This window comes from Coregonus lavaretus (genome assembly GCF_964263955.1).
Source record: "Coregonus lavaretus genome assembly, chromosome: 18".
In the NCBI taxonomy this organism is placed as follows: Eukaryota; Metazoa; Chordata; class Actinopteri; order Salmoniformes; family Salmonidae; genus Coregonus; species Coregonus lavaretus.
The window spans coordinates 35,601,907-35,614,155 of record NC_140005.1 but is presented as its reverse complement, the minus strand read 5'-3'; the positions used below and the strand labels follow the sequence as shown (position 1 = coordinate 35,614,155).

Sequence of the window (12,249 nt, the reverse complement as noted above, 5' to 3'; positions counted from 1 at the left end):
GAGGTGTACCTGTGGATGTATTTCAAGGCCTACCTTCAAACTCAGTGCCTCTTTGCTTGACATCATGGGAAAATCAAAAGAAATCAGCCAAGACCTCAGGAAAAAAAATTGTAGACCTCCACAAGTCTGGTTCATCCTTGGGAGCAATTTCCAAACGCATGAAGGTACCACGTTCATCTGTACAAACAACAGTACACAAGTATAAACACCATGGGACCACGCAGCCGTCATACCGCTCAGGAAGGAGACGTGTTCTGTCTCCTAAAGATGACTGTACTTTTGTGCGAAAAGTGCAAATCAATCCAAGAACAACAGCAAAGGACCTTGTGAAGATGCTGGAGGAAACAGGTACAAAAGTATCCTATAAAAAAATTAGTCCCAAACCGACAACCTGAAAGGCCGCTCAGCAAGGAAGAAGCCACTGCTCCAAAACTGCCATAAAAAAGCCAGACTACGGTTTGCAGCTGCACATGGGGACAAAAATAGTACTTTTTGGAGAACTGTCCTCTGGTCTGATGAAACAAAAATAGAACTGAATGACCATTGTTATGTTTGGAGGAAAAAGGGGGTACCTTGCAAGCTGAAGAACACCATCCCAACTGTGAAGCACGGGGGTGGCAGCATCATGATGTTGGGGTGCTTTGCTGCAGGAGGGACTGATGCACTTCACAAAATAGATGGCATCATGAGGAAGGAAAATTATGTGGATATATTGAAGCAACATCTCAAGACATCAGTCAGGAAGTTAAAGCTTGGTCGCAAATGGGTCTTCCAAATGGACAATGACCCCAAGCATACTTCCAAAGCTGTGGCAAAATGGCTTAAGGACAACAAAGTCAAGGTATTGGAGTGGCCATCACAAAGCCCTGACCTCAATCCTATAGAACATTTGTGGGCAGAACTGAAAAGGCATGTGCGAGCAAGGAGGCCTACAAAGCTGACTCAGTTACACCAGCTCTGTCAGGAGGAATGGGCCAAAATTCACCCAACTTATTGTGGGAAGCTTGTGGAAGGCTACCCGAAACGTTTGAACCAATTTAAAGGCAATGCTACCAAATACTAATTGAGTGTATGTAAACTTCTGACCCACTGGGAATGTGATGAAGGAAATAAAAGCTGAAATAAATCACTCTCTCTACTATTATTCTGATATTTCACATTCTTAAAATAAAGTGGTGATCCTAACTGACCTAAGACAGGGAATTTTTACTAGGATTAAATGTCAGGGATTGTGAAAAACTGAGTTTTAATGTATTTGGCTAAGGTGTATGTATGTAAACTTCCGATTTCAACTGTATGTGTGTATATATATTTACATTTACATCATTTAGCAGACGCTCTTATCCAGAGCGACTTACAAATTGGTGCATACAATGGGGGAAAAAGTATTTAGTCAGCCACCAATTGTGCTAGTTCTCCCACTTAAAAAGATGAGAGAGGCCTGTAATTTTCATCATAGGTACACGTCAACTATGACAGACAAAATGAGATTTTTTTTCTCCAGAAAATCACATTGTAGGATTTTTTATGAATTTATTTGCAAATTATGGTGGAAAATAAGTATTTGGTCAACAACAAAAGTTTCTCAATACTTTGTTATATACCCTTTGTTGGCAATGACACAGGTCAAACGTTTTCTGTAAGTCTTCACAAGGTTTTCACACACTGTTGCTGGTATTTTGGCCCATTCCTCCATGCAGATCTCCTCTAGAGCAGTGATGTTTTGGGGCTGTCACTGGGCAACACGGACTTTCAACTCCCTCCAAAGATTTTCTATGGGGTTGAGATCTGGAGACTGGCTAGGCCACTCCAGGACCTTGAAATGCTTCTTACGAAGCCACTCCTTCGTTGCCCGGGCGGTGTGTTTGGGATCATTGTCATGCTGAAAGACCCAGCCACGTTTCATCTTCAATGCCCTTGCTGATGGAAGGAGGTTTTCACTCAAAATCTCACGATACATGGCCCCATTTATTTTCTTTCCTTTACACGGATCAGTCGTCTTGGTCCCTTTGCAGAAAAACAGCCCCAAAGCATGATATTTCCACCCCCATGCTTCACAGTAGGTATGGTGTTCTTTGGATGCAACTCAGCATTCTTTGTCCTCCAAACACGACGAGTTGAGTTTTTACCAAAAAGATCAATTTTGGTTTCATCTGACCATATGACATTCTCCCAATCCTCTTCTGGATCATCCAAATACACTCTAGCAAACTTCAGACGGGCCTGGACATGTACTGGCTTAAGCAGGGGGACACGTCTGGCACTGCAGGATTTGAGTCCCTGGCGGCGTAGTGTGTTACTGATGGTAGGCTTTGTTACTTAGGTCCCAGCTCTCTGCAGGTCATTCACTAGGTCCCCCCGTGTGGTTCTGGGATTTTTGCTCACCGTTCTTGTGATCATTTTGACCCCACGGGGTGAGATCTTGCGTAGAGCCCCAGATCGAGGGAGATTATCAGTGGTCTTGTATGTCTTCCATTTCCTAATAATTGCTCCCACAGTTGATTTCTTCAAACCAAGCTGCTTACCTATTGCAGATTCAGTCTTCCCAGCCTGGTGCAGGTCTACAATTTTGTTTCTGGTGTCCTTTGACAGCTCTTTGGTCTTGGCCATAGTGGAGTTTGGAGTGTGACTGTTTGAGGTTGTGGACAGGTGTCTTTTATACTGATAACAAGTTCAAACAGGTGCCATTAATACAGGTAACGAGTGGAGGACAGAGGAGCCTCTTAAAGAAGAAGTTACAGGTCTGTGAGAGCCAGAAATCTTGCTTGTTTGTAGGTGACCAAATACTTATTTTACACCATAATTTGCAAATAAATTCATAAAAAATCCTACAATGTGATTTTCTCAATTTGTCTGTCATAGTTGACGTGTACCTATGATGAAAATTACAGGCCTCTCTCATCTTTTTAAGTGGGAGAACTTGCACAATTGGTGGCTGACTAAATACTTTTTTCCCCCACTGTAGGTAGGGGGGCCAGCAGGCCAAAGGTGGATGAACGCAATGCCCTCGTTTGGGTGTAGGGACTGATCAGAGCCTGAAGGTACGGAGGTGCCGTTCCCCTCACAGCTCCGTAGGCAAGCACCATGGTCTTGTAGCAGATGCGAGCTTCAACTGGAAGCCAGTGGAGTGTGCAGAGGAGCGGGGTGACGTGAGAGAACTTGGGAAGGTTGAACACCAGACGGGCTGCGGCGTTCTGGAAGAGTTGTAGGGGTTTAATGGCACAGGCAGGGAGCCCAGCCAACAGCGAGTTGCAGTAATCCAGACGGGAGATGACAAGTGCCTGGATTAGGACCTGTGCCGCTTCCTGTGTAAGGCAGGGTCGTACTCTGCGAATGTTGTAGAGCATGAACCTACAGGATCGGGTCACCGCCTTGATGTTAGCGGAGAACGACAGGGTGTTGTCCAGGGTCACGCCAAGGCTCTTTGCACTCTGGGAGGAGGACACAACGGAGTTGTCAACCGTGATGGCGAGATCATGGAACGGGCAGTACTTCCCTGGGAGGAAGAGCAGCTCCGTCTTGCCGAGGTTCAGCTTGAGGTGGTGATCCGTCATCCACACTGATATGTCTGCCAGACATGCAGAGATGCGATTCGCCACCTGGTTATCAGAAGGGGGAAAGGAGAAGATTAATTGTGTGTCGTCTGCGTAGCAATGATAGGAGAGGCCATGTGAGGATATGACAGAGCCAAGTGACTTGGTGTATAGCGAGAATAGGAGAGGGCCTAGAACTGAGCCCTGGGGGACACCAGGATGAGAGCATGTGGTGCGGAGACAGATTCTCGCCACGTCACCTGGTAGGAGCGACCTGTCAGGTAGGACGCAATCCAAGAGTGAGCCGGGGGGACACATACACATATATACATACATACCACACACACATACACACGACCAAAAGTATGTGATCATAGGCATTAATATGGAGTTGATCCCCTCTTTGCTGCTATAACAGCCTCCAATCTTCTGGGAAGGCTTTCCACTAGATGTTGGAACATTGCTGCAGGGACTTGCTTCCATTTAGCCACAAGAGCATTAGTGAGGTCGGGCACTGATGTTGGGCGATTAGGCGTGGCGAGAATCTGTCTCTGCACCACATGCTCTCATCCTGGTGTTGCAGTCTACGTTCCAATTAATCTCAAAAAGGTGTTCGATGGGGTTGAGGTCAGGGCTCTGTGCAGGCCAGTCACACCGATCTCAACAAACCATTTCTGTATGGAGCTCGCTTTGTGCACGGGAGCATTGTCATGCTGAAACAGGAAAGGGCCTTCCCCAAAGCTGTCATCAAGGCAAAGGGTGGCTACTTTGAAGAATCAAAAATATAAACTATGTTGATTTGTTTAACACTTTTTTGGTTACTATATGATTCCATATGTGTTATTTCACATACCAGTCAAAAGTTTGGACACACCTACTCATTCAAGGGTTTTTCTTAATTTTTTACCATGTTCTACATTGTATAATAATAATGAAGACATCAAAACTATGAAATAACACATATGGATGAACGGCACAAAGTAGAGAGATCCTTGATGAAAACCTGCTCCAGAACACTCAGGACCTCAGACTGGGGCGAAGGTTCACTTTCCAACAGGACAACAACCCTAAGCACACAGCCAAGACAACGTAGGAGTGGCTTCGGGACAAGTCTCTGAATGTCCTTGAGTGGCCCAGCCAGAGCCCGGACTTGAACCCGATCCAACATCTCTGGAGAGACCTGAAAATAGCTGTGCAGCAACGCTCCCCATCCAACATGACAGAGCTTGAGAGGATCTGCAGAGAAGAATTGGAAAAACTCCCCAAATACAGGTGTGCCATGCTTGTAGCATCATACCCAAGAAGACTCGAGGCTGTAATCGCTGCAAAAGGTGCTTCAACAAAGTACTGAGTAAAGGGTCTGAATACTTATGTATGTCTTTTTATTTTAAATAATTTAACAAACATTTCTAAAAACCAGTTTTTGCTTTGTCATTATGGGGTAGTGTGTGTAGATTGATGAGGGGGAAAAACAATTTAATCAACTTTAGAATAAGGCTGTAACCTAACAACATGTAGAAAAAGTCAAGGGGCTGAATACTTTCCGAAGGCACTGTATATATAGTGCACTACTTTTGACCAGGACCCACAGGGTATATAACAGGGTGCCATTTGGGACACGCACACTGCTTTCTAGGGGTGGGGTTGGGGTGGCTTCATATACTAATTGGCTAGCTGGAGAGCATGTAAAGTGGTGTGCCAAGGGAGGGAGAATTACAGCACGCTGCTGTGTGTCCTTGAAAGGCCTGCAGTAGCCCCAGTCACTCTCCTCTCCCCCACCAGAGCCAGTGTTTTCACTGCTCTAGTGTGTGTCGTGTTGACTGAAGAGGGGCAATCACAGTTACAAGTGTGGCACCAACATCAACAACTGTGAGTGGGCTCATATGATATAGCCATGGCAACAACTACACTTTTTGTAATAATAATTTATCTAACCTTTATACCGCTTTTCATTACAATCTCAAAGCACTTTAAGCAACAACAAAGACATGCAATTTGGAAAAACAAATAATTAATAGACGATCATGGTATGCATGGTTCTTGCACTCTTACTGATTGATATCAGTTAGCCATTAACGGATGTTACCAAAAAGTCCTTGAAGCTCAGACAGTGATTTGCTACACTACAGCGGAACAGCGCCGGAACAGCGCCGGAGAAGATGGCTGCCGTTTTACAGCCCTCTAACCAATTGTACTATTATGTGTGTTTTTCCGCGTTATTTGTAATTTATTTTGTACATAATGTTTCTGCCATCGTCTCTTATAACCAAAAAGAGCTTCTGGATATCAGGACAGCGATTACTCACCTCGTATTGGACGAAGATTTTTTCTTCAACGAGGCGGCCGCGAAGGATATCATACAGACACCCGACAAGGCCCAAATCCCCGTCATTCGCATGAGGAAGAGACGGAGATATCGTGGACGTAGGTCGGGGTGCCTTGTAAGGATCCGACGGCGAGCGAGTAAACTGCCGCTCCCATCAATCCTATTAGCCAATCTTCAATCATTGGAGAACAAATTGGATGACCTAAGATTACAGTTATCCTACCAACGGGACATTAAAAACTGTAATATCTTATGTTTCACCGAGTCGTGGCTGAACGACGACATGGATAACATACAGCTAGCGGGCTATACGCTACATCGGCAGGATAGAACGGCTGACTCCGGTAAGACAAGGGGTGGCGGTCTGTGTATATTTGTAAACAACAGCTGGTGCACAAAATCAAATACTAAGGAAGTCTCGAGGTTTTGCTCGCCTGAGGTAGAGTATCTTATGATAAGCTGTAGACCACACTATTTACCAAGAGAGTTTTCATCTATATTTTTCATAGCTGTCTATTTATCACCACAAACCAATGCTGGCATTAAGATTGCACTGAATGAGCTGTATAAGGCCATAAATCAACAGGAAAACGCTCATCCAGATGCAGCGCTCCTAGTGTCCGGGGACTTTAATGCAGGGAAACTTAAATCCGTTCTACCTAATTTCTACCAGCATGTTAAATGTGCAACCAGAGGAAAAAAAACTCTAGACCACCTTTACTCCACACACAGAGACGCATACAAAGCTCTCCCTCGCCCTCCATTTGGCAAATCTGACCATAACTCTATCCTCCTGATTCCTGCTTATAAGCAAAAACTAAAGCAGGAAGCACCAGTGACTCGGTTAATAAAAAAGTGGTCAGATGACGCAGATGCAGGACTGTTTTGCTAGCACAGACTGGAACATGTTCCGGGATACTTCAGATAGCATTGAGGAGTACACCACATCAGTCACTGGCTTCATCAATAAGTGCATCGATGATGTCGTCCCCACAGTGACCGTACGTACATACCCCAACCAGAAGCCATGGATTACAGGAAACATCCACACTGAGCTAAAAGGTAGCGCTGCCGCTTTCAAGGAGCGGGACTCTAACCCGGACGCTTATAAGAAATCCCGCTATGCCCTCCGACGAACCATCAAACAGGCAAAGAGTCAATCGTACTACACTGGCACTGACGCTCGTCGGATGTGGCAGGGCTTGAAAACTATTACAGACTACAAAGGGAAGCACAGCCGCGAGCTGCCCAGTGACACAAGCCTACCAGACGAGCTAAACCACTTCTATGCTCGCTTCGAGGCAAGCAACACTGAAGCATGCATGAGAGCACCAGCTGTTCCGGATGACTATGTGATCACGCTCTCCGTAGCCGATGTGAGTAAGACTTTTAAGTAGGTCAACATTCACAAGGCCGCAGGGCCAGACGGATTACCAGGACGTGTACTCCGAGCATGTGCTGACCAACTGGCAAGTGTCTTCACTGACATTTTCAACATGTCCCTGACTGAGTCTGTAATACCAACATGTTTCAAGCAGACCACCATAGTCCCCGTGCCCAAGGACTCTAAGATAACCTGCCTAAATGACTACCGACCCGTAGCACTGACGTCTGTAGCCATGAAGTGCTTTGAAAGGCTGGTCATGGCTCACATCAACAGCATTATCCCAGAAACCCTAGCCCCACTCCAATTTGCATACCGCCCCAACAGATCCACAGATGATGCAATCTCTATTGCACTCCACACTGCCCTTTGCCACCTGGACAAGAGGAACACCTACGTGAGAATGCTATTCATTGACTACAGCTCAGCATTCAACACCATAGTGCCCTCAAAGCTCATCTCTAAGCTAAAGATCCTGGGACTAAACACCTCCCTCTGCAACTGGATCCTGGACTTCCTGACGGGCCGCCCCCAGGTGGTAAGGGTAGGTAACAACACATCCGCCACACTGATCCTCAACACGGGGGCCCCTCAGGGGTGCGTGCTCAGTCCCCTCCTGTACTCCCTGTTCACCCATGACTGCATGGCCAGGCACGACTCCAACACCATCATTAAGTTTGCCGACGACACAACAGTGGTAGGCCTGATCACCGACAACGATGAGACAGCCTATAGGGAGGAGGTCAGAGACCTGGCCGTGTGGTGCCAGGACAACAACCTCTCCCTCAACGTGACCAAGACAAAGGAGATGATTGTGGACTACAGGGGAAAAAAAAGAGGACTGAGCACGCCCCCATTCTCATCGACTGGGCTGTAGTGGAACAGGTTGAGAGCTTCAAGTTCCTTGGTGTCCACATCACCAACGAACTATCATGGTCCAAACACACCAAGACAGTCGTGAAGAGGGCACGACAAAGCCTATTCCCCCTCAGGAGACTGAAAAGATTTGGCATGGGTCCTCAGATCCTCAAAAAATTCTACAGCTGCACCATCGAGAGCATCCTGACTGGTTGCATCACCGCCTGGTATGGCAACTGCTTGGCCTCCGACCGCAAGGCACTACAGAGGGTAGTGCATACGGCCCAGTACATCACTGGGGCCAAGCTTCCTGCCATCCAGGACCTCTATACCAGGCGGTGTCAGAGGAAGGCCCTCAAAATTGTCAAAGACTCCAGCCACCCTAGTCATAGACTGTTCTCTCTGCTACCGCACGGCAAGCGGTACCGGAGTGCCAAGTCTAGGTCCAAAAGACTTCTCAACAGCTTCTACCCATAGCCTGAACAGCTAATCATGGCTACCCGGACTATTAGCACTGCCCCCCCACCCCATCTTTTTACGCTGCTGCTACTCTGTTAATTATTTATGCATAGTCACTTTAACTCTACCCACATGTACATATTACTTCAACTACCTCAACTAGCCGGTGCCCCCGCACATTGACTCTGCACCGGTACCCCCCTGTATATATAGCCTCCCTACTGTTATTTTATTTTACTTCTGCTCTTTTTTTTTTCTCAACACTTTTTTTGTTGTTGTTTTATTTTTACTTTTTTGTTAAAAATAAATGCACTGTTGGTTAAGGGCTGTAAGTAAGCATTTCACTGTAATGTCTGCACCTGTTGTATTCGGCGCGTGTGGCCAATACAATTTGATTTGATTTAATGTCACCAGCATCAGCCATTTTGTTCAGAGATCCACACTCCACAGAGTACCACACAATGGGGTTGTATTATAATCAGAGGTGAAACTTTAAGAAATGTTGCAGATAAAAATGTAAATTAATATAGATGCTGTAACTACTCTATTCTACATTGTTGTTCTATAAAATACATTTCTGTGTGAATGTTCTGTAATGTTGTGGTCGCACCCTCCTAAACAGCCCCCTGGTCTGGCTCGCCAAGTTTGACTGTTACGCATTATTACACAACCTGGCCAACAGAGACTCTTTCCCCTTCCCAGCAGTGCTCAGACCCCACACTGAGATTGCGTCTCAAATGGCACCCTATTCCCTATACAGGGCTCTGGTCAAAATAAGTGCACTAAATAGGGGATAGAGTGCCATTTGGGACGAGCCCATTACACAAACTCTACCCTCCTGCAAGTCAGACTTTCCTCAATGCCTGGTGCCTGTTCCAAAACACATCAGCGCTAATGGCAATTTCAGGGAAAAGTACAATTTAGCGTTATGTAAAAAGAAAACAAACAGTCTGAAGTGAAAAGCACAACAGAGCTGGCCCTAGGTGGACTGGAGGGGCAGCCATGGGCTCTGATGAGGTGAGCTCATGCCTGAACTCAGCTAGAGAGAGCAGCTTCAATTTAACGACCTCGTTCTCTTTTCTCCCTCCCTCCTTCAAGAGTCCATGACTTCTTCTCCATAGGGGGTTGCCATGGAACTGATCCAACTTCAAAAGTCAAGGAATGAAGTCACACGAGGGCTGTGTCCTAAATGGCACCCTATTCCTTTTGTAGTGCCAAAGCACTATATAGGGAATAGGGTGTCATTTGGGAAACACAAGAGCAATCATAGAGTCTGAGGCTCTGCCTGCATGCTGCAATTATGTGCAACATCACATCGTGTTCTTCCTGAGGCGAGGCAGGGGGCTACTGGAGCGCAGACCTGGGTTCAAATGCTATTTGAAATCGATCAAATACTTTATAGAGTTTTTGCTCTAGCCTGCTTGGAGTACCAAAAAAGGGGCGGGTTTGCAGTTTTGGGACTATTCTATTTGTCCATTAAGCCAGGCAAGCTCAATCAAGCACAGATTCATTATGAATTATTATAAAATTATTATAAAAAAATATTTAAACCCAGGTCTGGTTGGTGGGGCATCTGGGGCTGAGGCAGCCTGAAACACGGCACGGGCCTCCACATGTCTGTAGTTTGGCATAAACAAATGGGCCGTCATTTACAGACATGAGGTAAGCAAGGAGGGAAGAAGGGGGGATAATATACTCATGAATGTGTTTTGCAACATGGTTATGGGAAAGTCCAGAAGAACTAGTCATACTAGATAATCCCACTACTTAAACAATAATTTACCTGGCTGGCAGGCACTGTCCCACAGAGCAGCACAACAGGTGTTATTCAGTCAGGTAAAACATTCACAACGTTGGCTGCAAATAGAAATGTAATGAGTAGAGCTGACACGACATTCAGTCAAACATGGGTCTTTCATAGGTATTTCTATCTGAACCAACACCGTAACCTTGCACCCTCCTGAACAGGAATTCTAGCTCAATATGGGTGGCTCTAATAATAATGCCATGTAGAAGAGGTAAGCCTAGTTCAATGCTAATGTTAGCAGTAGTGGCTAGGTAAACAAACAAAGCATGGATTCTAGTCTTGTCCATAAGCTTCTTTTAACATAGGAACTGAGTCATTTTATAATTTCAGTGAGCTGTCCCTTTAACTCACCTATGCGGTATACAGTGCCTTGCAAAAGTATTCATCCCCCTTGGCGTTTTTCCTATTTTGTTGCATTACAACCTGTAATTTAAATTGATTTTTATTTGAATTTCATGTAATGAACAAAATAGTCCAAATTGGTGAAGTGAAATGAAAAAAATAACTTGTTGCAAAAAATTCTAATAAATAACAAAAAAGTGGTGCATGCATATGTATTCACCCCCTTTGCTATGAAGCCCCTAAATAAGATCTGGTGCAACCAATTACCTTCAGAAGTCACATAATTAGTTAAATAAAGCCCACCTGTGTGCAATCTAAGTGTCACATGATCTGTCACATGATCTCAGTATATATACACACCTGTTCTGAAAGGCCCCAGAGTCTGCAACACCACTAAGCAAGGGGCACCACCAAGCAAGCGGCACCATGAAGACCAAGGACCTCTCCAAACAGGTCATGGACAAAGTTGTGGAGAAGTACAGATCAGGGTTGGGTTATAAAAAAATATCAGAAACTTTGAACATCCCACGGAGCACCATTAAATCCATTGTTAAAAAATGGAAATAATTTGGCAGCAAAACATACCTTCCAAGAGAGGGCCACCCACCAAAACTCACGGACCAGGCAAGGAGGGCAGTAATCAGAGAGGCAACAAAGAGACCAAAGATAACCCTGAAGGAGCTGCAAAGCTCCACAGCGGAGATTGGAGTATCTGTCCATAGGACCACTTTAAGCCGCACACTCCAGAGCTTGGCTTTACGGAAGAGTGGCCAGAAAAAAGCCATTGCTTAAAGAAAATAAAAAGCAAACACGTTTGGTGTTCGCCAAAAGGCATGTGGGAGACTCCCCAAACATATGGAAGAAGGTACTCTGGTCAGATGAGACTACAATTTAGCTTTTTGGCCATCAAGGAAAACGCTATGTCTGGCGCAAACCCAACACCTCGCATCACCCCGAGAACACCATCCCCACAGTGAAGCATGGTGGTGGCAGCATCATGCTGTGGGGATGTTTTTCCATCAGCAGGGACTGGGAAACTGGTCAGAATTGAAGGAATGATGGATGGTGCAAAAATACAGGGAAATTCTTGAGGGAAACCTGTTTCAGTCTTCCAGAGATTTGAGACTGGGATGGAGGTTCACCTTCCAGCAGGACAATGACCCTAAGCATACTGCTAAAGCAACATTTGAGTGGTTTAAGGGGAATCATTTAAATGTCTTGGAATAGCCTAGTCAAAGCCCAGACATCAATCCAATTGAGAATCTGTGATATGACTTAAAGATTGCTGTACACCAGCGGAACCCATCCAACTTGAAGGAGCTGGAGCAGTTTTGCCTTGAACAATGGGCAAAAATCCCAGTGGCTAGATGTGCCAAGCTTATAGAGACATACCCCAAGAGACTTGCAGCTGTAATTTCTGCAAAAGGTGGTTCTACAAAGTATTGACTTTGGGGGGGGGGGGGTGAATAGTTATGCACGCTCAAGTTCTGTTTTTTGTCTTATTTCTTATTTGATTCACAATAAACAATATTTTGCTTCT

The 12,249-nt window shown here is 45.4% G+C and overlaps 1 protein-coding gene across 1 annotated transcript in view; it reads right to left on the bottom strand.

Moving 5' to 3' along the window:
* Nucleotides 1-12,249, bottom strand: part of fbxo34 (F-box protein 34) — a 69,200-nt gene that overhangs the window by 6,665 nt on the left and 50,286 nt on the right.